General features: G+C 43.3%; 1 protein-coding gene across 1 annotated transcript in view; it reads right to left on the reverse strand.

Annotated features, from left to right (window-relative positions):
- Positions 1-26,234, reverse strand: part of PRORP (protein only RNase P catalytic subunit) — a 51,236-nt gene that overhangs the window by 4,102 nt on the left and 20,900 nt on the right. The window lies entirely within an intron of this gene.

Genomic DNA, 26,234 nt, shown 5'->3' on the forward strand with positions numbered 1-26,234 from the left:
TAAGCCCTTAGCACAGGGAGGCGGGTATCTCAGGCTCAAGGACCAAATACAGACCTTTCTATCTGGCCAGAAAACCACTCCCTAGGCTACATACTCTCCCAAGCCAAACCCTCACCAGCCTACTATCCAAAGATAACATTTACTCTTCCCACTTTTGCTTCTGATCATTGGCTTGTGATGCCCTCTCACACCACTGTCGGGGAACCAGCCCACCAGGTGCGGAGGAAAATGACGAGGAGTCATGGGTGAAGGTTGTCCAGAAGGAAATGTGTCCAGAAGGAAATGTGTCCCTTGAGCTGAAAAAGGTTGCCACCCCAGCCTTAAGAGAATATAGGCTGAAAATTTAGAAAAAATATAGGTGCCTACACGTCTTCCTTCATTTGCCACTGCAGTTAAACTCCCACCTTCTCATATTTTTGGCTCATATTTTGGTTCTCTCCCCTTGCATTCCTACCACCATCCACCCTCAATATCCTGGGGGGAGAGAGGCTGCATTGAAACTGTAGAAATGGTTAGGAGTTGGCTGGCAGTGAAACACAACAGGAAGCCAAAGCTATAAGAGGAAGGGAGGGTTGGAAGTTGAATCACAGCAAGGATGAGCACAAAGCCTGGGCCAGCTCACATTCTCTTTCCGCCACAAACAGGGCGAGGTTGGCCCAGCTTGAACTAAGAGTACCTCCCAAGATGTCACACAGCATTTTGGGAAGCCAGCTGTGCTGGAAGCAGCACAAAAGTCCAGATTTGGACATTGCTTCTAGCATAGCCCTTGAATTGTGTCGCTTCTGCCTACCCCATCTGTATGGTCAAACTGGCCTTGCGCAAAAGCAGTAGTCCTGTTTGAAGAAACCTAGCTTGGCCCTATCTAAACTTTGAAGGCAGTCTTCAAAAGCCTGATTACCAATGGAAAAGTCCTGTGATCACTGTGGAGTACCTGAAAACAAATCCTGCAAGAATTCAGGATGGCAAAAAGCTATCCGTACTCAGATAAATAGGAAATTCTGTGTTCTTGCGTTGTTTTAGAACCACTGAATGCCTCCTTCTACCTGTTTCCTTTTATAATAGTCTGCCTCTAATTTTAGGTGTGGATATTACTGTGGTGGTCTATACATAGCTACAATGAGATTTCCTGTCTGGTTATACTACTCCCACATATAACTGCTTCTTAGAAAAAGAACACACAAGAGAAACCACTTTCTTTTAGTCATAAAGAAAACTGAATGGTTAGAATGGTTCAAATGGTTTGAATGAGTGGATCTTAAAGCAAACGTTTCTTGCTTTACAATTGCACATATATTCTCCCTTCCAATCACCAAATAATAGTTAATAATTATTTCCAAAAGGCAAAAACTATATTTTTGGGTGTCCAACACACTGCAGATTTCTCATTACCATTGACCTGATCCAGCAGGTCTCTTCTTACATTCTAATGTTAAGATCAGGCCCCAAATGACACACTGCTAAAATCTTTCTAAAGTCTACTTCTAGATCTTTAAGGAAAACATAAAAGCCCACAATAAAAGGGAAAAAGAAACAATTTCGCTGTGCTGTTTCTTTATATTCATCAGACTATGTCTGAAAGCTTCCACTCACTTATAGCCCAATCTTCAAACGACTGAATCAAAGAAAAATGTTCCGAGAAATGGCTGGCACTCACACTAGTCAAATGCTAAGGGCTGTTGCTTTAGAATAGAAAATATTCAAAGCTCAATGGGACAATCTGTTCTTAAGAAACCCAATGGAAGTTCATTTTAAAATGTGAAGCGGTCTGCTTCTTTTCTGTTGAGAATATGAACCTATGGAGAAAAATATAGTAGCTGAGAAAGGGGCTCTGGCCAAATGTGAAAAATGGAAGGGACTGAGGTGGGGCAAGCAGCAGGGCACATGGGCCAGCTAACACATAAAAAAAGATAAAAGCAGAAAGACAAAACAGATGAAAACCAGAACATATCATAGGTGATAGTACTTCATGAACTCCCATGTGGCTGCTTCCAGAAAGCACCAATGCAGGCCAAGTGCAAGGACTCTAGGAGTGGTTCAGCAAATTTTTCAAACACAATGTGAATACAGATATAACATATTTTTGAGGAGATGCTGCAATTCTTTATACCCTGGTATGATATTGCATTCCTATTCCCTACAAAACAACAACACTACCCTGAGCCAGCATCCAATGGGTATACCTGGGGATCAGTACTGGATTTGTCAATATGATCTTGGAAGCATTTGCCTTTTTAAACTATATTATTCATTGTTAAACCTACTACCTGCCTTTCACCAACAGGTCCCAGGGTGGGTTAAAATTAAAAACAGTTAAAATAGATTACAATCCCAAGAATAAGGTAGGCCCTGAAAACACTTTTCTGGTGTCAAAGGCCAGGCTGAAAAGGTGTGTCTTCAGCATTCACTGAAAGCTGTACGGTGGTACCTCTGGTTACGAACGCTTCAGGTTACAAGCTCCGCTAACCCGGAAGTAACTGCTCCTGGTTGTGAACTTTGCCCCAAGATGCGAACGGAAATCATGCCGCAGGAGACCCCATTAGCGAAATCGCACCTCAGGATCAGAACAGTTTCAGCATAAGAACAGACCTCCAGAACAAATTAAGTTCATAACCAGAGGTACCACTGTATAGTGAAGAAGCCAGGCACACCTTGGTGGGGAGGGAACAGGCATTTATGTTTTAAATTTTGCATCCTGCACTCATTTAAAAGCCTAACCAAAGCAATTTGCATCAAACAATAAGAGTAAAATCAGAAAACTGAAACCTGGATTGCAGGGTTGACAAAACAAATGTGTAGCTGCACTTGAGGGCCTTATTTTTACCATGGCACTAGTAACACTGCACACTTGTAATCTCTCTGAGCCATCTGATCAGCCATTCTCAGAGACTTGTCAATATTTTTTGTGCTTTCCAGTTTCTTCTGAATTCTCTCCTCACGTCATAGATCAATAAGATCCAGGATGCTTAGCAGGCTTCCATGGCACGTCAAGCACAAATGGTCAATTTAGAAAAACCAAGGGGAAACTAGAAGAAATGATTTGCTTTTCAGGAATGAAGTAAATTGTGTGATTCTACTAGGTAACTAGGACCTGTGCCCCTGCTCACTGCACTCACCAACTCCACCTACCTGCCACAATCTCCTTCACCAAAGTCACCCACTGCCTCACTTTTATCTCACTTAAGCCACCTGCTGCCTCCCTTCAGTCCTCAGTGAAGCTACTCCTCGCCAAAGCCACCCACCCCGTTCCTTTACTTCTCATCAAAGCCACCCAACCACCTGCCTGCCTCCATCACCAGTTCTATTGACGTCTCCTCACTCTCTGATTCTGCTGTGATGGTCCAAAAATGCTGACAGCCCCATTTGCTGTCACACTGTAGTTCACAGCAGCTAAGGAAACTACAGCATGACAGTATTCATACATTTTTTTAATGTATAGATTTTTTGAAACAGCCCTGGAAGCTTACAGTGAAGGGCAGGTAAGGGGGCAGGTAATTTTAAAAAATACTTTAAATAATGCAACCTTTAAAAAAGGGAGAGGGGGGAAAAACTTAATTAGCAAAAGAAGTGCAGACAATCAAATTCAATAAGAAATGCTTGAAACAAATGTGAAAATGTGGTGTGTGTGTGTGTGTGTGTGTGTGTGTGTGTAAGAGAGGTGGTGAAAGAAGAAAGGAACTCAAGAGGAAAAGGTGGAATTGGCAACTTGAATGCATCCCCTGAACAGCTGGGTAATGCCCAAGCATGTTGACAGTGTGGTGAAAATTCCCCTGGTTTTTTTAGATGGTTGCATCGCTACAAAGAAAATCTGTCAACATTGTGAATGGCAAATATGAATTCACATGCACAAAATATGCTTTGTCCAAGTTCACATGATACCAAAAGGTACCTTGTAATATTGGCTTTTGCCTTAATATTTAAAAAGTTTAGGTGCCTCTCCAAGTTTTTTGCGCAGATAATACTTGGGTGTTTTCTCAGTCCTAGCACCCCACCCTCGCTGTTCCTCCTTCCTCAATGGTCGAGGTGACACCACCGATGGGCTCCTGCACAGGGCCCTCCCCAAATCTTGTTAGTCTGTTGGCAGAAGAGGAATAGTGATTCATTTACCTTATTTGCTTTTGAATCCTGCCCCACCTTGCATTGAGGCATTCAAGTTAGAATGTAGATATAAAAATATCCCATTAAAATATATAACGTTCACACTTGGTTCAAAGGCTGACTGTTTCTCCCAGATGTTTACTGAAACATGCTTCTGGTTAGCACTGCAATATGGAATTCTAAGAGCATAGATGAATCATCCAAAGTTGATGATGAGCAGGTGAAGACCCACCAGTATGAGTGGAGTAGATTAGGCAGAGTGGCCATGACTGACTCATGGTCACTCAGTTAATTTCATGGCCAAGTGGGGACTTGAACTCTGGTCTTCCAGGTCCTAGTCTGACCCTCTCACCCGGGAGTCAGCAAGGTTTATCTTGCCTGGGCCAGATCGGTCCCACGGAGATCCCTCTGTGGGCCAGATCATGAGTGCATGCGCCCGCAATTTTCACCGTCTTCACACGCACAGACGTGATTTTTGGTACTGTGGAAGCGAGTCCCCACGCTGCGCTGGTTTAGTGCAGTGCGCGAGCGGGCGGCTCATGGGCCGGTCAAACGACCTCCGCGGGCCGCTTCTAGCCCATGGGCCTTAGGTTGCGGACCCCTGCTCTAACCACTACACTACACTGACACTCCAAATTATGCATGGTGCAATTAGAGGGCATTTTCCATTGTGGACTTCCTCCCCACAGATGTGCATTTGTTTTCCTCAAACTACACTGCACCTGCCATACAAAAACATCATCCAACCTCTCTGCTTCTGTTGGCTTTTCTAGGTTTGTCCCTTTGGCCAGATCCAGTTCCCCACCCCTTTTCTGTGGCCCACATGATCCCACCCACTGCACTGACATGGTGAAAGCCATCACCAGCTATTTGAAAACCTCTTGTTAATACTGAAGAGCAATGGATTTGGTTCTTGCTTTGTTCAGTAAAACAAGTATTTCAAAACTGCTCTGTGCAGAAAATGTGCCCCTAAATACAAGGCATTTGTAGACAGCATCCTACAATGTGAATGGGGCAATTTTTAAAAAAAAAAGAGAGAACATTGGCAGAGAAGTGGAGACAATTTCCTAGTGAGCCATTGCACTCAAATCACTTGCCACAAGAGGATGGCTGTCACATGGAGCTATGAAAAAAAACCTGCACGTGGTTTGCTGCCCCACAGTCATTGCCCTAGAGAGCAAAGAGGTTCCCTTCCCTGTTTTGTCATAGTCTCTCAAAAACCATCAGCAATAAGACAGGAAATCTAAAACAGCTACAGTAAGACTGTAAACACTGTGTAATTGAAATCCTTTGATAGAAAGTGGAGCCTTATTGTCAGAAGGGGAGGAGACTGCCCCACCACAAACTGAGAATTTGACTTTTGGGTGCAGATATACAGTACCCCCACAGTCAGAAATGGGATATGTGACACAAGGAGAATGGGTGAGAGAGTGCATTGTCATGTCTCACAATTGACCGGGGATGGAACACATGATTAGAACACAGGTGCATAGATGCGCATTTGGGCGTAGAAGTTCCAGGCTGACATACGAAAACTACAACATTATGTAATCAACAGTAGTGATAGTACAACTCCAAGATGACTGCAATCGATGGGAATTTAGACATCAGTTTGATGGAATCAAAACTGCACCAGGTTATCCGTACAAGCAAGGAACAGCAGCCAGCAGTCCCAGTTCCCAGTCATGGGCTCATAATCGTTGCACCACATAGCATAAAGAGTGTGTCATACTTTTTAAAAGGTCAGGCTTTTTGTACAACTATCTTCCTCCTCAGGATATGGGAACATTTCTCAGAAGGGAATTCCCTGAGTGCTTTTGTAGGAAAACACTACAAATTATGACTCAGCCAAATGGCAACTCACCTGCCATAGCTTTGTCACATAGAAGGAAGTCACCTTTGGGTGAATTCACCTTTGCTGATACGAGAAGGAATACTTCAGGAGTTGGGTTTTTTTTGTTTTTGCCAAATAAAAGCAGTGAGTTTCAGCTTCAAGAGGAAAATATGAGGGATGAGTTCAGGAATACACAATTTTCCCATTCATTTCATGGGAGGATTTGTGAGAGGCCACAAAATATACTACAGAACAAAGAGGGGTAGCTATCATAGGCTGCAGCAGCAAAAACTAAGCCTTTTAGTATCTTAACTGACTCTAGTCTATGAAAATTTATGCCACCCTAACAGTCCTTAAGGTGCCACAAGCCTCTTTGGTCTTCTTCTGCAAAAGGTGACATGGAATTTTGTATTTTGTTTCAGTATTTACAAACAGTACTTTCATAGGAAATATTTCAAGGTGGGGTATTTGAAGCACTGGATTTAAAAAACTGTTTTCAGAGTCCCAGCAGCATATTACTTACAATACTTTAAAGGCATACAGTTGCAAGAGAAGAAGAGAGTTTTCCTCAATTGCCTAATTTCCACAGATTACTCTTGCTAAATGGCAAGCTGCTATGGCTCAGTATTAAACAGATGTCACAATCCATAAAACATGGATTCTTCAGAAATCTGAGTTCCGGCATTCATCTTGAGACAAGGAAACAGCCTCTTTTGCAACACCACTGTCTCAAAAAGAGGTTTCCCAAAAATGCTCAAGGAGCACCCAGTTCTGAGATGCAAATACACAAACATTTCTTTCTTTCTTTCTTTTTTTACCGGAGGTCCAAGATCTACCAACCAAAACAAGGTTCAAAAGGCATACAATTAGATTTAAAGAACAGGGTGCCTCTGAGCATATTCTGAGTTCAATAATTTGTTTTCAGTACCAGAACTGAACCATACTCATAACCCTTCCCCACAAAAGTCCATTCTAGGAGTGGCATTCAACTATGTTTTATTCAAGGCAAACTCATTGAAATGAATGAACATGGCTATGGTTGGTCAATTGATCTCAATCGGTCTACTCTGAGTAAAACTTAGTTGAATGCCCTGCAAGTTTCCTGCATTTAAGCAGCTGAATTTAAGGAGGAAAAGGTGCCCCTTTGTTGTTGCTAAATGTTAAAACAACTGGGCATCAGAAACTCTTGTTGAAATAACATAAATCATTGCTCAGAAATCTACTATGAGATCCTAGCCTGCCTTCTGTCCACCCCTGATTTTCAGTATAGTGGTACCTCAGGTTACAGACGCTTCAGGTTACAGACTCCGCTAACCCAGAAATAGTACCTCGGGTTAAGAACTTTGCTTCAGAAGGAGAACAGAAATCGCACGACGGCAGTGCAGCAGCAGCAGCAACAGCAGCGGGAGGCCCCATTAGCTAAAGTGGTACCAGGTTAAGAACAGTTTCAGGTTAAGAACGGACCTCCAGAACGAATTAAGTTCTTAACCCAAGGTACCACTGTACAAAACTATTGGTTACCAATTCTCAGGGCTCTGGCGCTGTAAGAATATTGCCTTTCCTTGCATATATTCTCTTAAAATAATGCATTTCCCTTTGACTTGCATAAAGCTGTCTCATACTGTAAGCTTATACTGACCCTGCCCTCCCTGAAGATGCTGGGAACTGAGCTGGGGATCTTTTCCACAAGAAGTGTGTGATCTCCCACTGAGCTACAGCTTCTCCCACTTCAAAGCAAATTGGCTAAGGGAGAGTTTAAAGGGTCTCTAAGTCAGCCATTTGGTCCTGATTGGTGAGGACATTCGGGTGAATGGGCAATGGCTCAAACCGTGTATGGGTGGGGGGATGTGGGTGCGCACCGACTGCTCCCAACTTTGCCTTTTGTGCCAGCCCCACTCCCTCTGGTCTCAACTTGTAAGTGTAGGAAGAATCCAGCCTTGCTAAACCGACAACCGTTCCATCATGGAGGGGCCAGGGCAGTACACATGGTGGCATTGGAGGTGGGCTGAAGGAAGGACACTGTCATGAACTGAAAGGACACCAAGGATGAGGAAAAGGATCCCAGCCATGACTGGTACACACCAGGACAAGCTGAAGGTGAGAAAGGGGAGGTTGGGGACTTAGGAGGATTTTGGGATGTGGTGGGGTATGTGCTTTAACTGTATGGTGTGTACAAAGCAGCCACTCACCAGATGTTAGCTATTTTAGGATTTACATGTTCGCTCTTAAAAAAAACATTATTATTATTATTTTTTCAAAGAAAACGTAGGAAGATTTAAGTAAATTTAAATCTAAATGAACAAAAGGGGGGAATAAGTGAGAGACAAAGAGAAGTAGGAGCAAGAGATAACGTACACCATCCATCAGACACCTGCTGCACCTACACAAATGCAAGCACACCGTTCTTCTTGCTCTCTTGTCTGTGTGGGGCGGGGGGAAGCACATTATGTTATGTAGGTTGCTTCCATTTTACAGTCTTGCTTGACTTGCATCGCGGCACACTGTCCTTGAAAACAGTTAATTTGGTCCCTGATTTATTATGCCAATGCGTAAGAAAAGTGCATCTCAGACTGTAACCTGAGGATGCAATATTCCAGAACGTTCCCCTGCAAACCCCCCTCCCCATTTTTTTCAATTTCCACATTGTGGTCTGGATCCAAAGAGCTGCTTTAAGCACATCAAAGGGCTTGTGTACACCCTGGGGGATATTGCCTTTGAACATCAGACCTCACATGCTGTTTTTGAAACTACTCTCTGTTTCAAAAAAAGGTTTTCCCATACAGCCCTGGCAGGAAGGTGGGGAATATTCGGGAAACATGGCCAAAGCCCCTTTGGGAACACAGAAATGGTTGTGCAATTCTTCAAACCTGGCCTCTAGCGAAGGACAGATGGAGGGAGATGAGAATAAGATCACAGAAAGCCTTGTGGCATTTACACAGCAACAGCTCGCTCCAGCAAGGCAAAAACATCCATGCCTCCAGGCTGCAATTTAGCACAAGCCTGCTGGCCTGACAATTGAGGACGATTATTCTTTCTTTTCTGTCCAAACGGCTTTACAATCTTGCAGAACATAACACCTCTGCTCTGAGATCTGCACAGGACGCCCATTTGCTACCAGGCAAAGTTCAGGGTGTTACACTTCATTATAAAGCCCTTAACCTCTTAGGACGTGATCCAATATATGCCCACCCACCTGCTTCAAGCTGTAGAATTGGCTGTGTTATGGGTGCCACATAATATTCATTCAGTGCTTGTAATAAATTAATCTTTTAATATGGCAACACCTACACCTATGGGAACTACCTGCCTATTAACTAACATAAGGCAGGCAGGCGCCTTCACTGCACTGTTCTCTGTTCAGTGCTGGCTTAAAACATTTCTGTTTAGGTAAGCCTATCCTACTGTTGATTTAAATCGTCTTTTGAATGTTTTCAAATTCCTGCTAACTGATAACTTTCATGCTTTATTTTATATTTGTGTAAACCACTTAAAAGGTTCTCTTACAGTCAAACAGTACATAATTTTTGTTAAATAAATAAACCCAAATAAAATTGCTGCCCCACTTTTGTGAGGGCTAGTGCCTGCTCACTGCGGGGGATACAATGGAAGTGCTTGTGTGCCAATTCCCAGGCAGGGTCCATTCCAGGGTTGGAGGTGGAGTAGATATTATTCTGACTCCTGTTTCTCTGCAAGGGCAAACAGAGGGTGTGCCATGTCCTTCCTCCACCTCAATAATATCTGCGCATTGTAACCCTACATGCAAATATCGAAAGGGATTACTCTTTGAGTTTGGAAACAATGCTCATAATAGTTTTGGTTTGGTTTTTGTTAATAAAAGAGAGAAAAAAAGTTTGTTTAAGATTCATTTTGGTCCAACAGAGATTTTCAACCAACATTTCAGGTTTCATTCTAGTTCAGGGGTGGGGAAAGAAAATATTTGATGTGGGTTTTTTTAAAAAAAAAACCAACAACTTAGGTTCGGTTAAACTGTATAAAATTGAAACTTAGGAGATCATTATAGATTAAAACGCTGTGTCTGACTTTAGCATATTTGCTTTCCATTGTGTGGTTTAAAAAGTGTTCCAAAAATACTCAACAGCTTTTTACGGGTTGGTACACATGAAATTAGGGGAATCACCATTCAAATGTTCTTGACCTGGGATTTTCTGATATTAAGTCCTGGCCTATAAGAAAATTTCCTTAATCCAAATACACAAATTATACAGTAACTTGTATTTAAATGTGATTATTTGTAAAATGATTCTGATCTGAACATGAGAAGTATTTTATCCTGCATGAAATAATACAGTGGTACCTCAGGTTAAGTACTTAATTCGTTCCGCAGGTCTGTTCTTAACCTGAAACTGTTCTTAACCTGAAGCAACACTTTAGCTAATGGGGCCTCCTGCTGCCACTGTGCCGCCGGAGCACAATTTCTGTTCTCATCCTGAAGCAAAGTTCTTAACCCGAGGTACTATTTCTGGGTTAGCGGAGTCTGTAACCTGAAGCGTATGTAACCTGAGGTACCACTGTAGTCTCTTGTCCAAGAAAGAAATTAACCCAATCAAACCAAATTTAGAAGATACAGAGGGATTTTTTTATATTGTATTTGAATGGTGCTGTTTTGAGATAAAAGACCACCAGACACTTAGCAAACCAAAGTAGTGCAAAACAGGGTTCAGGATGGTTAGTGATAAAAATTTCCTTGAATACAGCATCGCGTGTGATACATGTAAAAAAATATGTATGCACATTCATTTTGGGGATATGTGTAAAGCTTATCCCTAGTTAATTATGGAAATGATGCAATCTACAAAACAATAGAACAAAGCAGCCCCTCAAATTTGGTAGGTGCTTTGGACCTGTCCTTCAACCAACACCTGTTCATGAAGTTGTGAAGAAAAGCTCAATTTCCTTAGAGACATTTTCTTAATCAATTTTGACTTATTTTTTTGTCTCTTAAATGTATTTCTCATTTTTCCTCCCAAAGGAGAGCAAGACTTAGTGATTTCAAGATTAAGTTGTTTTTCAGACCTCATAAGCACTCAGGGTTGTATACAATGTTAGTCATACTGAGAGCAGATTCATCGAAATGAATGGACATGACTAGCTTAGGTTCATTTATTTCCATAGTTCTACTTTAAGTAAGATGTCATGGACGACAACCCTTGATTTGCTCCTACCAAGACAGAAGGTGTGAGAGATATACAAGCCAATATAGTCCTAGAGAAACCATCCTGCCTAACACAAGAACTCACCCTGTCTTCACTCCTTTTGATCTTTCCATCTGTGTATTGTACCTGTCAAGGTGTCAGGAGTGCTTCATGGTTTGCTATGCTTCCATGCAGAGTATCCTACCTCCACCTCCAAAAAACTGACTGGTTTGCCAATACCACCCCACTGGTTAACGTCACACTTTTTCCTGGGGAGACTGTCAGTTCTTTCAAATTCATGATAGCTTTCCCTCATACATGTGTCTACTTCTTTCAGAGGAGAGTAAGGCCAAAATTGGGCACTCCCAAATGGATCTTCTCAATTATGGACCTTCTCCATTTTGCACCTCTTCAGCTACCCGTACCACCCTAAATCCGACGCAGATTCTTTTTGCTTGGGAGTTTATCAAATTACTCCAAGATTGGACAGACCAGTTTGGTTTCTTTTATCGTGTCTGTCTTGAGCCCCCTTTCCCTGCTGGGTCCAATAACTCAATAAACTTAGCTAATGCTTAATTTGGATCTCTGCTCCAAATGGAGAATTTACAACTCTTGACCTTTCTTCATGTGGCTGACTATTCAGCTCTAAACCACAAAGAGAGAAGGAGGAGACAGAACCAAGTCTTTATGAAATGGGAAATGATAAGACATTGCTTGCAGGTATTAATCCCATAAGATTATTCCCCACCTCACCCTGGGTTTTCTTGACCAAGGACAAAGTATGTGAAGGCAGAGCAGCACGATACCTAAATTTAATGCTTAGGGGCAGGTTTCCTGGGACAAGATATACTCCTGATAGTCACCGAAGGCCAGAGGTTCACCTTTTCCAACTAAACATTGTCCTCTTCAATATTTGAGCATATGGTATAAATGTTTCTAATAACATGATGGAATATTCCTTTCAAAGTGAAATCAAGCTATGAAAGAAAAAGGGGAGTCCTGCACTTTTAATTTTATCACATACTTTGCAGCATTCTGCCTTATTTATTTTGATAAACCTCAAGGCAGGTCCAGCTTATGCCTGTTCTTTTTAAAGCAAAGACGCCAAACACAAGTAGGATAAACAAAGCTATTATTGGAACTGGAGGAACAGAAAACGTGACCTCTAACAGCCACACCCAAGGATGCACATGTTACAGCTGCAATGAAATCACAAGGCGAAATCCTTACCAGGTACAACTAGCTATTAGATTAATTAGGAACGCTTAAAGAGCACTTTTCACCTTCAGAGCTTCTGGTAAACAATATACCAGATTAAATCCTCACATCCTCCTGAGAAGGAGTTTGACAGGTGGCATTATCCCATGCTGTAGAGAAAAGGATCCAATTCATCAGTGACACTAAAGGGAAATTACAGCTATTTGTGTATGCACACCTTGAATGACGCATGCCATCCTAGTTATCCCATTGTAAAGGTGCACCAGAAGTCAACTCATTACAAAACAGGGAAATCTAAATTACTGACAGGACTAAAGAGATATGGGAACTCTTATTTAGTGCATCTCCTGCTCCTTCAGGGATCCCATAAGGACTAAGAGAACACATATAGAAATTGTCCCTGAGATATTAAAATTATCTGTACCTCAGGTTCATGATGAAGGCAGAAGCTGAAACATGTAATTAAAGAGTATTTTCTTAATCTTGGTGTTGTCAGGTACTTGTATCTTCTCTCTCAATTACAAATACTTCTGTTTCTTCAAATGATATTTAGGCTGGGCTCAGCAAGGGATTTTCACCATCAGGGCAGCACACAGCAAAATAGCATTATGAATGCTTCACCACTACCCCGGTACTTTTCACTGCTCAGGATAGTACAGAGGAGGGTGCATAACTAATAAAAACACAAATATAAAACCAATTAAGTAGACACAAAGCCGAACAATGCTATTTTTCTATGCTGGTGCATTCTTTCAGCCAGCTCACATTCCCCACTGGAAGCCTAGGCACCTAAAAGTCAACACAAACAGCCTCCACTGAGATGTTCAGGAGACTGAGCAGTGTCACGTTCCACTTGCTCCCCTCCTGCAGAGATCATTCTCATGGGTGGCCAGAGCATTTTCCATGCCTGAAACTAAATGGAAATAGATCATTGCCGCTAGTTTCATTTAAGAGTGACTGGAGTGGTTCAAGCACCCTGCCCAAAAAGGGTTTCTGAAGGCACTGTCTTATTTTCACCTGCTAAGGCAGCAGGAGACATTCCCTCTGATAAGGAGGGACCCATTCAGACACTCCTTTTCTGTTGGATGTGATAAGACAAAGAGCACGGTGGTCACCTACACTCCCCTGATACTATTTTGCATTTTGGGAGTGGTATTTTTACCAATATACTGATGAACTTACTGCAGTTGTTGTTTATTGTGCATTTTTCCCAATTTTATTGTTTTATTCTCTTTTTTTATGAACCACCCTGGAAAAAACAAAGCCAATTAATTAAATAGATACCCCTCTGCTCTCTCAAGATATCACTGCATGTATCTAATGAAACAGGCTCTTCTGTGACAGAAGATTTTATCACAACAAATCTGTTCATTTTTAAAGTACTGTGCTGTACCACCAAATCCTCTGTTGGTTTTTGTTGCTACTGATTAACACATCAACCCCTCTGTTGGCTTTTAAGAGAAGGCTTTTGGATAGCAGATGGGAAACTCTCCAGGAAGATCAACCCCGCACCCCAAATTAGATTTGAAAAAGCTAACACACTTTTTTCAAGCCTAACTGCTTGCAGGGCGTGTGTGTGTGGTTGTACTGGGGGTGGTCTGTGTCAATGACAGCTTCTTCAATTTCCAAATCTTCCCATGAATCCAAAATGGTTGGCAGCCACTGCCATACATGAACCCTTGAGCTGTTTTTAGGGCAAAGTGTGTCCCCTCCCCAGGATCTGGTCCGGCATCCCAGCACATCAATGCTACCCCAGGACAGAGCTACATCTCAGCTAATAGCAGAAAAAGCTGAACAATCAATAGCTGCCAAGCCACCTTTTTAAGAAACAAAGTTTGGGTGTTAGTTGCCTCCTGACGAAGGTTCCCCATTTGCTTTTTCCAAACTGTGAACAGTTTTATATACATCTAAAAATCTTCACTCCATTGAATACAAGTTTTGCGTCTTTTTAAGTTTTTACAATTAGATGGACGAGGGGTCAGGCAGGGGGAAAGGGGTGGCACAGTCTTTAAAATGTTTACTTCAGAGCCTGAAATTATAAAAAGTAATTTAAAAAACCACCCTATGAGCGGTGCTAGAATCTTTCTTTGGGCATATCTCATAAACAATGGTTCCTTCTTGTGGCCAAACTGAGGTATTGATGTTTCTAAACATTCCTTTTAGTTGCTTACTAGGGCTGCAATTGCATACACTCTCATCTGGGCATAAGTCCCATTGAACTCAATGGAACTTATTCCTTAGTAGGCATGCACAGGCTTCTGCCACAAGGTAAACAATCCAAGAAAAAAGCTTCCTCTGTTTTGCCTTTCTACAGCTTTGGGGATCAGAATCAAACTCAAAAGGGGATAAAAATATAAAACGCTCCCTACCATCCCACCAGTGCTATTTCACACCTTTTTCCTACGATAAGAGGTTTGATAGACCAAAGATAAATCCTCCTTCACCACATTTTTAAAAATTTTAGGGGTTTCATTAAAAGATCATTAGGCGTCAGATGCTAGCTAAAGTGAAGAGGTTATGGAATCCTGCATATCCAACTACCTAACCTTGCTACTGTTACGTTGTCACAGCGATGAATACTTAGGAGATATTGGCCCTTCAGTATTATTTTAACAGAAGACTAAACGGTGAAGACCACTCCTATATGGTTTCATGCCTCAGGAGTCAGCAAACTCCAGGTTTGGAGAATCTTCATTTTGGTTTTTGGTTTATTAGAAGCCCAAGACCTATTACCCAGAGCTGGGTACGAAAAGCATACAGTTGAAACTGAAGAACGCAGTGCCTCTGACCATATTCTGAGCCAAGGAATATGCTTTCAATACCAGAAATGAACTGAGCCCATAGTTGTTGCATAAGACTCCACTTTTTTTTTTTTATTTTCAGCAGCCTTATAGAGATGGAAAAAGTCATCTTGCTGTTGCTACCATTAAATAATTGGAGTCACGACCCCTTGCTTATCTACTGCAAATCACCCACAGATGCTACAGTAGAACCTGATACATCTTCTGTCCACCCCTGATTTACAGTAAGCACACTGACCTTTAACATAATGTCACACCAGAAATTCAAATATATTTCATTTTGTGTTTCTCTGAAGTTAGGTTCTTACACGGTTCTGTTTATACAGGAAGATTAAGAACGTGTTGATTCCTTTTGCATATGAAAAGTAATCTAAAAGCCTTAAAAAATTGAATAGTGGGTTGTATTCAGTGGTGGCTCTGTGCCTACAAGAGAGTGATCCAAGAAAGTACATCTGCTTTCCTAAAGCAAGGCACCCAGTTTACATTGACCTCCCTCCCATTTACTGCAGCCCTCTGCACCATAAGCCCTCTGCACCATATCCTGAATTGTTCCACAGGGACTGTGGAAAGCTATTCCTGGGGCTTGGGAAGTACAAGGTGATACAGAAAATGGGTTGGTTTTTTGTTTTTGTTTTAAAGGGTGTTCTCCCACTTAATGAGCAGAGCAGTTTTCGAGCACAAAGCTCCAATTTGATTTTCTAGCCACAAGAAATGCAGTTCATTCAAATTTTCGTACATCATATGATACAGTGGGAGTTACTGCACAAAGTGGCAAAGATGAAAATTAACCTAAAACAATCCAGCTGCAAGAGATGCAATTGGTAAAGTCTCTCTGCCTTCAACCAGGAAATATATTTTATTCATTCTTTTTACTGGCGATCCTGGGGAAGGAAGTAGGAGCGTGCTGGCGAAACGTGCAGAAAAGAATGCAGAAGTTATGCAAGATGAACGTGATAACCTCATGAAGTGGAACAGCAAAAGGGAATTCAGTTCAAAAATCCCTTATATAGGGTGACATCCAATGGCAGCTATCCATCAGCACAGTAAGCATTTGCTGATGGAAAGGAATTGTGCTTTCCTGCTTCTCTTCACTCTGGTCCCCCAACACACACACACACACACACACACACACACACACAGAAGTGGCACTGGATTGGTTGAGGGGACAGAGGGCAGAAAAGCAGGCGTATATACATTATATGAGAGGCAGTCTGCGCTAAATAGGATGTCACCCGATATCTATCTAGGGACCAATTACCAAAAAAATGTTATCAAGCAGGAACTAAGCAGCTAGAAAGAAGACATCAAACAAGCTATGTTGATCAGAAAAGCTGAAATCCGTGACCTGAGTCAGCTACAGTCATACCTCAGGTTACAGACGCTTCAGGATGCGTTTTTCAGGTTACAGATGTGCCGAAACCCGGAAGTACCAGAACGGGTTACTTCCGGGTTTCAGCAGTCGCGCGTGCGCAGAAGAGCTAAATTGCAACCCGTGCATGCGCAGACGCGATGCTGCGGGTTGCGAATGTGCCTCCCGCACGGATCACATTTGCAACCTGAGCGCCACTGTATTTTAAAAAGTCAAAATATATTTCTTCAACTTGAGTTTCGTCAGTAGCCATGCCTTCCCCACAATGAGGCAGAAAGACTTGAAACGCACTATATGTTCATGAGAAGGGTTGCCAAGAACAAAAATTTCAGCCTTTGCATGTTGTTACTGGCAGCTGTTATGATCCAGGGACCACTGTACTGCCACTGGCACAACTGGAAGGAAAATGTGCCTTCTAGAGGGTTCTTAAGAAACCACCTACTTTGCCAACCAATACCAACCTCCTTCTGCAGCTACAGTGGAGCATGTGGTGTGCTGAAGGCCATGTTTGTTCTGCCCCCCTTATGGTGCCAAAAATGGTCCATGCGTCAGCGCCAATCGCGTGCCCATGAGGAATTGCCTGTATACATGTGCTGATAGTGAAGCTCAATGGGCATGGTTAATGCACCAGGATCCTCTGCAGCAAACGGAGTGTCTGCCTGCCTGCCTGCCTGCCTGCTGGGCCTCTGCAGGCAAACTAACACAGAAAAATGTTTCCCCAAATTGATAACCCCCCCTATAATCTCTAGAGTAACAAACCACATCATGAGGATACCTGTCAAGACAACTCCGTATCAATTTTAATGCATTTGGTATCTTAGGCCAGCAGGGCCTACCACCACTAACACACACCCTGCAATCTGCCCCCCTGAGTTGCCAATGATTTTGGTAGCAGTGAAAAAAAGAAAAATGGAAGTAGGTGGATCTCAGTGCCTTGCTAGAGGTGCAAATTGCCCCACCCCTGGTCATCAGATCAATCATTTGATGAACAGAGCGGGGGAGATAAGCCACTCCTCTGTCGATCTGCACAGAACAACTGAGGAGGTGGCTATCCGCCCGTATCTGTGCCTGCCTACGTGTTTGCATGCTAGAGTGTGCATGCCCAAACTGCACTAACTGCTGGCAAGTGGCCTCTGAAGGGCTGGCCAAGGGCAAATGAGGCCCTCGGGTCAGAAATGTTTAGCCACCCCTATTCTTAGGCAGTCATCTTTATCAATAGAGCTTACTTACAAGTACAGTGTGTTTTAAAGAGGGATATTAATCTACAGAACAACCTTCCCAACATGCACTGTTGTTATCAGTGAAAGTGCAAACACCACACCCAGGCTCTTATGTAACCAGCTGTTGTAAATGCAAACACCAAAGAAGAAGAAAGATATGCAAACCCCACAAAGTTCCTTCATGGATGCAGGTGTACTTTGAGCAACCAGCTAAGAGGCATGGATGCTCACCTGTAGTTACCCAATTTTAAGTGCTCCCAAAGGACAGCTAGATGACCTCATGGCTTTGAGTAACTCTTGTATGTTGATGAAATCCAGCTCTGCCTCTCTACCCCAAAATTTTATTCCTCCAACCAATCTTGTTCCTTTATAGATGAAACTGCCTGCAAGAGTGTCTCCATGGTGCCTCTAACTTCTTTCAAATCCACCCTTAAAATTCTGAGAACATGCACATTCTTGTAAAGGTAAAGGTACCCCTGCCCGTACGGGCCAGTCATGACCGACTCTAGGGTTGCGCGCTCATCTTGCTCAAGAGGCCGGGAGCCGGCGCCGTCCGAAGACACTTCCGGGTCACGTGGCCAGCGTGACGAACCTGCAACTGGCGAGCCAGCATCAGTGCCGCACACGGAAACGCCGTTTACCTTCCCGCTATAAAGTGGTACCTATTTATCTACTTGCACTTAGGGGTGCTTTCGAACTGCTAGGTGGGCAGGAGCTGGGACCGAACGACGGGAGCTCACCCCGCCGCAAGGATTCGAACCGCCGACCTTACGATCAGCAAGTCCTAGGCACTGAGGTTTTACCCACAGCGCCACCCGCGTCCCTGCACATTCTTAGGTTAAGCTAATAAGAGTATGCAATTATTGCAGCTTCTTCTCTTTTTGTCCCTGCCCCTCCCAGCTCTGTGTTAAATTCTACACTGTAAACCACTTGGGGCAGGGATCCGTCCTCTCATTATTTGCAAAACAAGGGAAATGGGGGCCAGATGCGGCCTGGAGGCCAAATGCGGTCTTCCAGGCTTTTCTATCTAGCCTTGGAACGCTTCCTAGGTCCCTCACCAGTCCAGTGCCACAATCTCTGCTTTTATCTGGCTGAAGTGGGTATTTGACGTGTGATAATGCATAGTTCTTGCATGGATGGAAAATGGAAATAAGGCAGGCGGGAGCGGGGGAGGGAGGGCAGTGAGTAGGTGCAAAACCTCAGACTTGTGTTGCTACTATACAAAAAAATAAAAATTGCATCCATTGCTCTGCCCAGTTTTGCTTCTGGCTTCGCCCCACCCAGACTACCCAGAAGGCTGCTGCCCAGCCCCATGAAGAATTATGACCCTCAGGCTGAAAAAGTTTCCTGTCTCAATGTACATGGATGGCAATAAAACAAATTAATCTGAGATCAAACAGCTTTGTACAAAGACATTTAAAAAGAGATTCTCTGTTTAAACATGAACAGGCAAAATTTAAAGGCATTTCTACATATGAATTCAATATGCCCAGTATGTGAGTAGTGACCTAGATAAAACATAAAAATACCAAAGGAAGAATTTAACACACCTAAAAATCATCATCACCTAAAAAAAATGTGAATCCTTCAAATTCCAAATATTTCTCAAGGTGATACTTAGTTTTGTTCCTTGAACTCTCAGCTTAAATACACACACCCAACATAAAATAGGTTGCTATAGGAATCACTTATTCAACAGTGACTCACCACGACAATTCCCTGAGCATTTACACAATTCAGAGATATTAGAGTGACGTTTTCGGTGACACAGAAGAACTACTGATGCAAAAGAGATATGTAAATACAACTTTCCCACTAAAAAGGGATTTCCTATTCTAAATACTTGCTTTTGTGCCAACATGTTCATTCCACTGAAATCATTACACTCACTGCAGGCAGCTATGTAGCAAGCTGGACACTTAAGCTAGTATTTTTTCAGGAAAAGCCACAGGGTACACGGTCTTCAAAGGATGGAAGCCTCATAGCAAAGATCCTGTCAAGGTATTTGACACCAGGCAAGCCCCACAAGCCCCAGGGATGCATTTTAAATAAAAGGACACGTTCTACTCATGTAAAAATGTGCTGATTCCCGGACCATCCGTGGGCCGGATTGAGAAGGCAATTGGGCCACATCCGGCCCACGGGCCTTAGGTTGCCTACCTCTGTTTGTAGACCTAAAGAACTGTGGATTTTCTGTGTAATGCTTCTGAGCTTTGCCAGCCAGATGGTATACCATCAGTCCCAGCCAGCAGCTGATGGAGTTGTAGTCCAAAACATCTGGAGAGCACCAGATAGGTGAAGGTTGCTCTATAGTCTTCAGAGGAAGTTAAGGGCTACACAAATCAACAGCATTAAGTAACTATTTCCTCCATAGGAAGTAGGAAGGAGAAGTGAAACCTGTTAGATAAACAAACAAAACCAAAGGGAATTTCCTATTGGATTTTATTATTTTCCCACCCTTCACTATATTTATATTTATATTTTTATGTAGAACAGTCTTCCTCGGGAGGTGGTGGACTCTCCTTCCTTGGAGGTTTTTAAGCAGAGGTTGGGTGGCCATCTGTCATGGATGCTTTAGCTGAGATTCCTGTATTGCAGGGGGTTGGATTACATGAAACTTGGGGTCCCTTCCAGTTTTATGATTTATATCACCTTTCCTCCAAGGAGCTCAAGGTGGCATGCATAGTTTTCCTCCTTCCCATTTTATCCTCACAACAACCCTATGAGGTAGGCTAGGTTGAAAGTAAATAACCAGCCGAAGGTCATCCAATGAGCTTCGTGGCTGAGTGGCAATTTGATCTCTGGTCTTCCAAGTTCTAGCCCAATACTTCAACCACTACACTTACCTGGCTCTTTCCCTGACCCCTCCTGCTTCTCAGTATTATCAAGAACACATCAGATCTGGACTTATGTAACTAGTTTCTGTCTTAGGTGATAATTTCATGACAGGTTGATTGTTAGAAGGCAAAAAAGGCTGCACTAGGAAGAGTTGACACAGAATGGGAGATTGCATAAAGGATTAAAGTTGAGAGATTTAGAAAAAATGAACTTCTCATCTGAGGAGAAAGAGAAGAAGGTAAGACAACCTGCTGCAGTGTGCGTCATGTTTTAGAAAGATTCCCTGAGCAAACCAGGAAGAAACTCGCTGTGTACAGTACAAGTGGGAACACATTTCGGTTGCTGTAGCAACCACCAATACATATTGAGCAACTGAGGCAAGTCTGTTCTATGGCAAGCATTAAATACTCTCTACAGCACGGCCAAACGTTACAAAACATAAGAAGCTGCCTGATACCATGTCAAACCATTGGTCCATCCGTTATTTCTACAGTAACTGGCAGCAGTTCTGCAGAATGTCAGATGGGGTTTCCCTCCCAGCCTTACCAGGATATGCAAAGGATTGAACTTGGGGCCTTCTGCATGCAAAGCAGGTGTTCTGTTACTGAACTACATTGCCCTAAACAATGTCTTCAGTCTCCAAATCGGTATTAGAAACTCAGATACATAAGTTAATTGCTAAATGGCATCTTAAACCTGGGTTAAAGTATGTCTAGACACTATTCCCCCCTCCCCGCCCCAGTGGAGTTTATTCTTAGTCTTATTCACTTCATTTCTATACCAGTTTATACTTTAAAGAAAACATCTCAAAGTGGTTTACAACTCATTAAAACATCAAAAAAAAAATCTAGAATAAAACAAATTCAAGCTTCAAGGGAAATACTTCTCTAAGTGACATTTTGCTTTCCCCATATTTATTTCCCTACTTAATTCATATAACTGCCCCATAGCAGAGGTACTCTAGCCAGTGTGGTGTAGTGGTTAGAGTGCCGGACTAGGACCTGAAAGATCAGGGTTGAAATCCCTACTCAGTCATGAAGCTCACTGGGTGACCATGGGCCAGTCACAGCCTCTTAACCTACCTCACAGGGTCGTTGTAGGAATTAACGAAGGAGGGGAAGTGAACCATGTGCTCCTTGAAGCAAAATGTGGGATATAAATGCAATAAATAAGCTCTTCTGCTTACCGGCATAAGAAAGCTGGCGAGGCCAGCCAGATGGAGATGTCAAGTCGCAAACCTGACATCCAGAGATCTCCATATACAGTGGTACCTCGGGTTACATACGCTTCAGGTTACATACGCTTCAGGTTACACACTCCGCTAATCCAGAAATAGTGCTTCAGGTTAAGAACTTTGCTTCAGGATAAGAACAGAAATTGGGCTCCGGCAGCGCAGTGGCAGCAGGAGGCCCCATTAGCTAAAGTGGTGCTTCAGGTTAAGAACAGTTTCAGGTTAAGAACGGACCTCTGGAACAAATTAAGTACTTATCCTGAGGTACCACTGTAGTCGCAATTGGAAACATGCCAGTTGCAAAACATGCCTGGCTAATTTGGAACACTGCTTCAAATGGGAACATACATTAGGAACAGGACATGATCGTGCTGTGGCTCAACCTAGGAGCTTCCAACAAGGCCTCCAAAACTACCCTCCTACTGCAAAGACATCCAACCCATTTCTACCTTGCCCTGTTAGAAACACAAGCAAAGGTCTGCAGCTTTCTCCCCAGCCATCACCCTCCAAATGAATTTCCCCCCCAACTGGGCACAGTTCTGGTATTAGAGCCTAAGTGTAGGGGGGAAATGAATTTGGGCAACAGACTATGGGAACCCTCTCACTCACTTGCCAATCACCATCTAAGAATGAGTCCCTGGATTCCCCCTGCTTGCCTTATACTTGATTTCAGTAGACCTGCATCAGCCACTATTATGTCTAGTTTGAGCCTCATGTGACCTAGAAAATAAGCTTGACATAAGCAGATTATGCGTTTCACCCACTTTCTCCTGAGTGTAGGCCAAGCAGCAGAATTGGGAGTGGGCGGGCACTGCAGAGTGAACTGTTCCACTTCACACATTCTGAATGCTCCCCTGCCTAAAGCAAAAACCCTCCTAGCAAGCTGAAAAGTAGCACAGTCAGAAGAAACCCTCCCCTGATGAATTTTCCCTGTAAGCAGAAAATTGGCTTGTGTGGGGAAGCATTCATTTCTTCAGGCTTCAGCCTGCATCTACAAATAGTGCAAACGCTTCACAAAAGAAAAGCTGTTCAAAAAACATGACTCAAAATGTGCTTTATGACCTACAATTGCCTACCACCTACATACGCATTACAGAAATATTTGAGTTGCCGCAGGACACCTTTACATTACGCGTCTAATTTTCCTAAATTTCAAAATACAATAGGGATGAGTGTGCAATCAATCTGAACATTTCCTTGATCCCCGCCTCCCATCCCTCATTTACCCTTTACTTCTGGGAGGTTTTTTCCCTGCCCACTTTTGCATTGCAAGGGAAAATTATTGAAATCTCTAATGCAACATGGCAATTGCTGATGTGAGACAACCCTAAATGGAAGATTAGGCAGCTGAGGTGCAATAGGTTTGGATGGAAACCACAGCAGAATTGCAACTCCCACAACAGATGGCCCCGGTGGAACTCCCCCAATATACTTTGTCAGCAAAGTTTCAGCCTGAATGGCTGAAAAAGGTTGTAGCAGGGACATGCGCGACCCAGAGGTGGGGCTCATCCTAACACTCTTTCCTGTACCTCAGTGGTGCTACTTTACACCAGCCCTAGACTTGGTGCTGAGGCAGGGTTGGGGAATCTTTATCAGCCCAAGGGCCAGATTTCCTCACAACCAAGCTTCTGGGGGCCACATAGCAGTGATGGGCAGGGCCAGAAGAAAAAGTGTGTGGAGGCTTTGTGCAATATCCTACATTCAAGTCACGCACAATTCAGACTTTTCTACACTCTCTGTACAAGCAAGCAAGAGCTATCAGCATGGTTGAAGGACACATTCCAGCCAGGCAAACAGCGCTCAAAGAATGGGTAGAGCAGAATCAGTGAAGAGCGTGGCATGGAAGGGGGGGTGGCCTGAGGAAAGGCCAGACAGAGAGACCTGGAAGATTGCATTTGCTCACCAGGTTTGAGGTCTCCCCTCTCCCCCCTCAGGTAGCACATTTTGGTTCCGCATACACACAGTTCCCACCTATCAGTTTTCTTCCTTCTCAGCATCACTTCACAATACAGTGGTACCTCGGGTTACATACGCTTCAGAATACATACGCTTCAGGTTACAGACTCCGCTAACCCAGAAATATTACTTCGGGTTAAGAACTTTGCTTCAGGATGAGAACAGAAATTGTGCTCCGGCAGCGCGGCAGCAGCAGGAGGCCCCATTAGCTAAAGTGGTACTTCAGGTTAAGAACAGTTTCAGGTTAAGAGCAGACCTGCGGGACGAATTAAGTTCTTAACCCGAGGTACCACTGTATTCCCTTCTGCTACAGTTGTGTGCCACTTATTAAATAAAGGCAAGCTCTCTGTGTTACAATACAAGGCCTAAAATTGCCTGATGTCTTGAAATTGCCAAACACACATCCACACGCTATTTTCCTGTGCTGCATTTTTGTTCAAATCCCTCAGTGTTAGACTCCCATGGGAATTATTCAGAATTGTTTGCTTATCAAGTCATGTCTCAGCTCTAGAGCTGGTTTTAAATGCCTCCAGTATCAGCCCCGAAACATGTAAAGTGAGAATACAGGATCACGTGCCTCTGATACACATCTCAAGGTGGCCTTTTGTTCAGGTTTGCCTTGTGTGTATTTTGTATTTCCACCCAGGTCTTTTAGTCTGTTTTAATCTCAGCGAAGAGTGTTTTTAAGTTGTGTTACCTGCACACCATAATATCAGTCCTTCATTCTCTCTCCTCTTTCTGGGTGCACCGCCCCCTGCCCCCCCCCAACAGAGGAACAATTCTAAACTCAGAGCAAGGAAGACAGGAAGAGGAGGAAGTGTTGCACCAGAAAGCCTCCCTAACACGTAGGAAAAATACAAATGGGATCCCTGGCATTTCCTACCATATCCTTGCAACAACAGAAGCAGTGGTGGAGCGGAAAGCTCCTGCATTCCTCCTGGGAGACTACAATGGTGCAGCTTTTGGGTGACTTCAAGTAACAAGGGGAAGGAAAGGAATCAAAGGTCAATCTGACAGTGAAGCCCACCAATGCTGCTTTGCAGGCACTTAATCTGCAAGTTCCTCTTTTCCTCACTTGCCCAGTGGCAGCGTCTCATCGGCTGGTTACTGAAGACAAATTACATGCCAGTTAGCTCAGCTGGTTAGAGCATGGTGTTGATAATGCCAAGGTCACGGGTTTGATCCCCACATGGGTGCATATTCCTGCATTGCAGGGGGGTTGGACTAGATGATCCAATGGGTCCCTTCCAACTCTATGAATCTGTAATTCTGTGATTCACATTTACATCACAGCAGCCTGCGCGATAGCTTGTTGGGTACTCTGGGGCCTGAATGCAGAAGCCCAAGGGCAGAGATTTACTGGGGATCTTGTATCTCATGGTTAGATCTCATGGTTGTCACCAGGTGCAAGTGGGGATCAGTCAGGCCATCTGCCTTTGCTCGGATGGCAGAGCAGTCCCTTCCACTTGTCACAATTCAGCCACCAGCTTCCAGTTTGCCCAGCTCAAGCCACTGAACTCAGGGACCCCAAGCTAGAGAACATACCCTCCAGGTGTGGAAATCAGGTATGGCTGCCCACAAACTCAGCCTGGCCCTGCGGGAGTAGCTTAAGTTTTGACACTGACCTTTCAGAGTTCTCAGAATTATTTTTTTAACAAAACAAAAACACACAGTATCTGATTAACAGAGATGACTCTTGGATAACACCACACTTCCTTTAGCTTGGACATGTAAGAGAACAGTGTGTACACTTTCTGTTTTACCTCATAACATGCTGAAAGTGCTCCCATTCCAAGCTGGGAATTCCATTGATGTGTCTGATAAGATTGTTTCTTTTGTTCCTCCAAACACATCTAGAATCTCCTTCCTATTATTCTACTCAACTCCTACATGCGTTTCCTTGACAATTCCAGATTTAGAAGTAATTTTTTACAACAACAATCGGTACAAATGTGGGGCAAGGATGTTTTCCCCTTATCCTCATTCTGATTGGAGTTTTTCATGTGGAAATTAAAGGCCTGTGAGAGATTACTTTCGTTTAACTTAAAAAGCAACATATCTGGAGACCTAACAGGATGTTGTGTTAGATTACCACAATGATTTTGCAGCTTCTGCAGAAGACACCAGGGATTTTCTTTTCTCGTCAGAACAGTACATAGCTTCCTTTTTGCTGGGCTGCATTCCTCTTCAGTTACATACGCCTGCTAAAATTATCATTTTTGCCACGATTATCATCAACCTCAAATGTTGACTACATGTTGTGTTGGGGGGGGGGTGCACACAGAAGTTAATCTCGGAATGTAGCCCCTTTGCATGTAGAACATGCCATGTGATTCGGTTCTTACATTGTGTATTCATATAGTCCTGATTGGAGGTGTATCTAGGCTCCTTTGCACCCTTGGCAAAGGATCCTGCACACCTTGCTAGGTGCCCAGAGCAGCGGAACAGTGGCCCAGGGAGCGCACGCCCAATTTGGAAAGAGTGGAAAAGGGGTGGTTTTTGCACACACCTCTGGGTCT

This window comes from Podarcis pityusensis (genome assembly GCF_964106645.2).
Source record: "Podarcis pityusensis genome assembly, chromosome: 1".
Taxonomy (NCBI): domain Eukaryota; kingdom Metazoa; phylum Chordata; class Lepidosauria; order Squamata; family Lacertidae; genus Podarcis; species Podarcis pityusensis.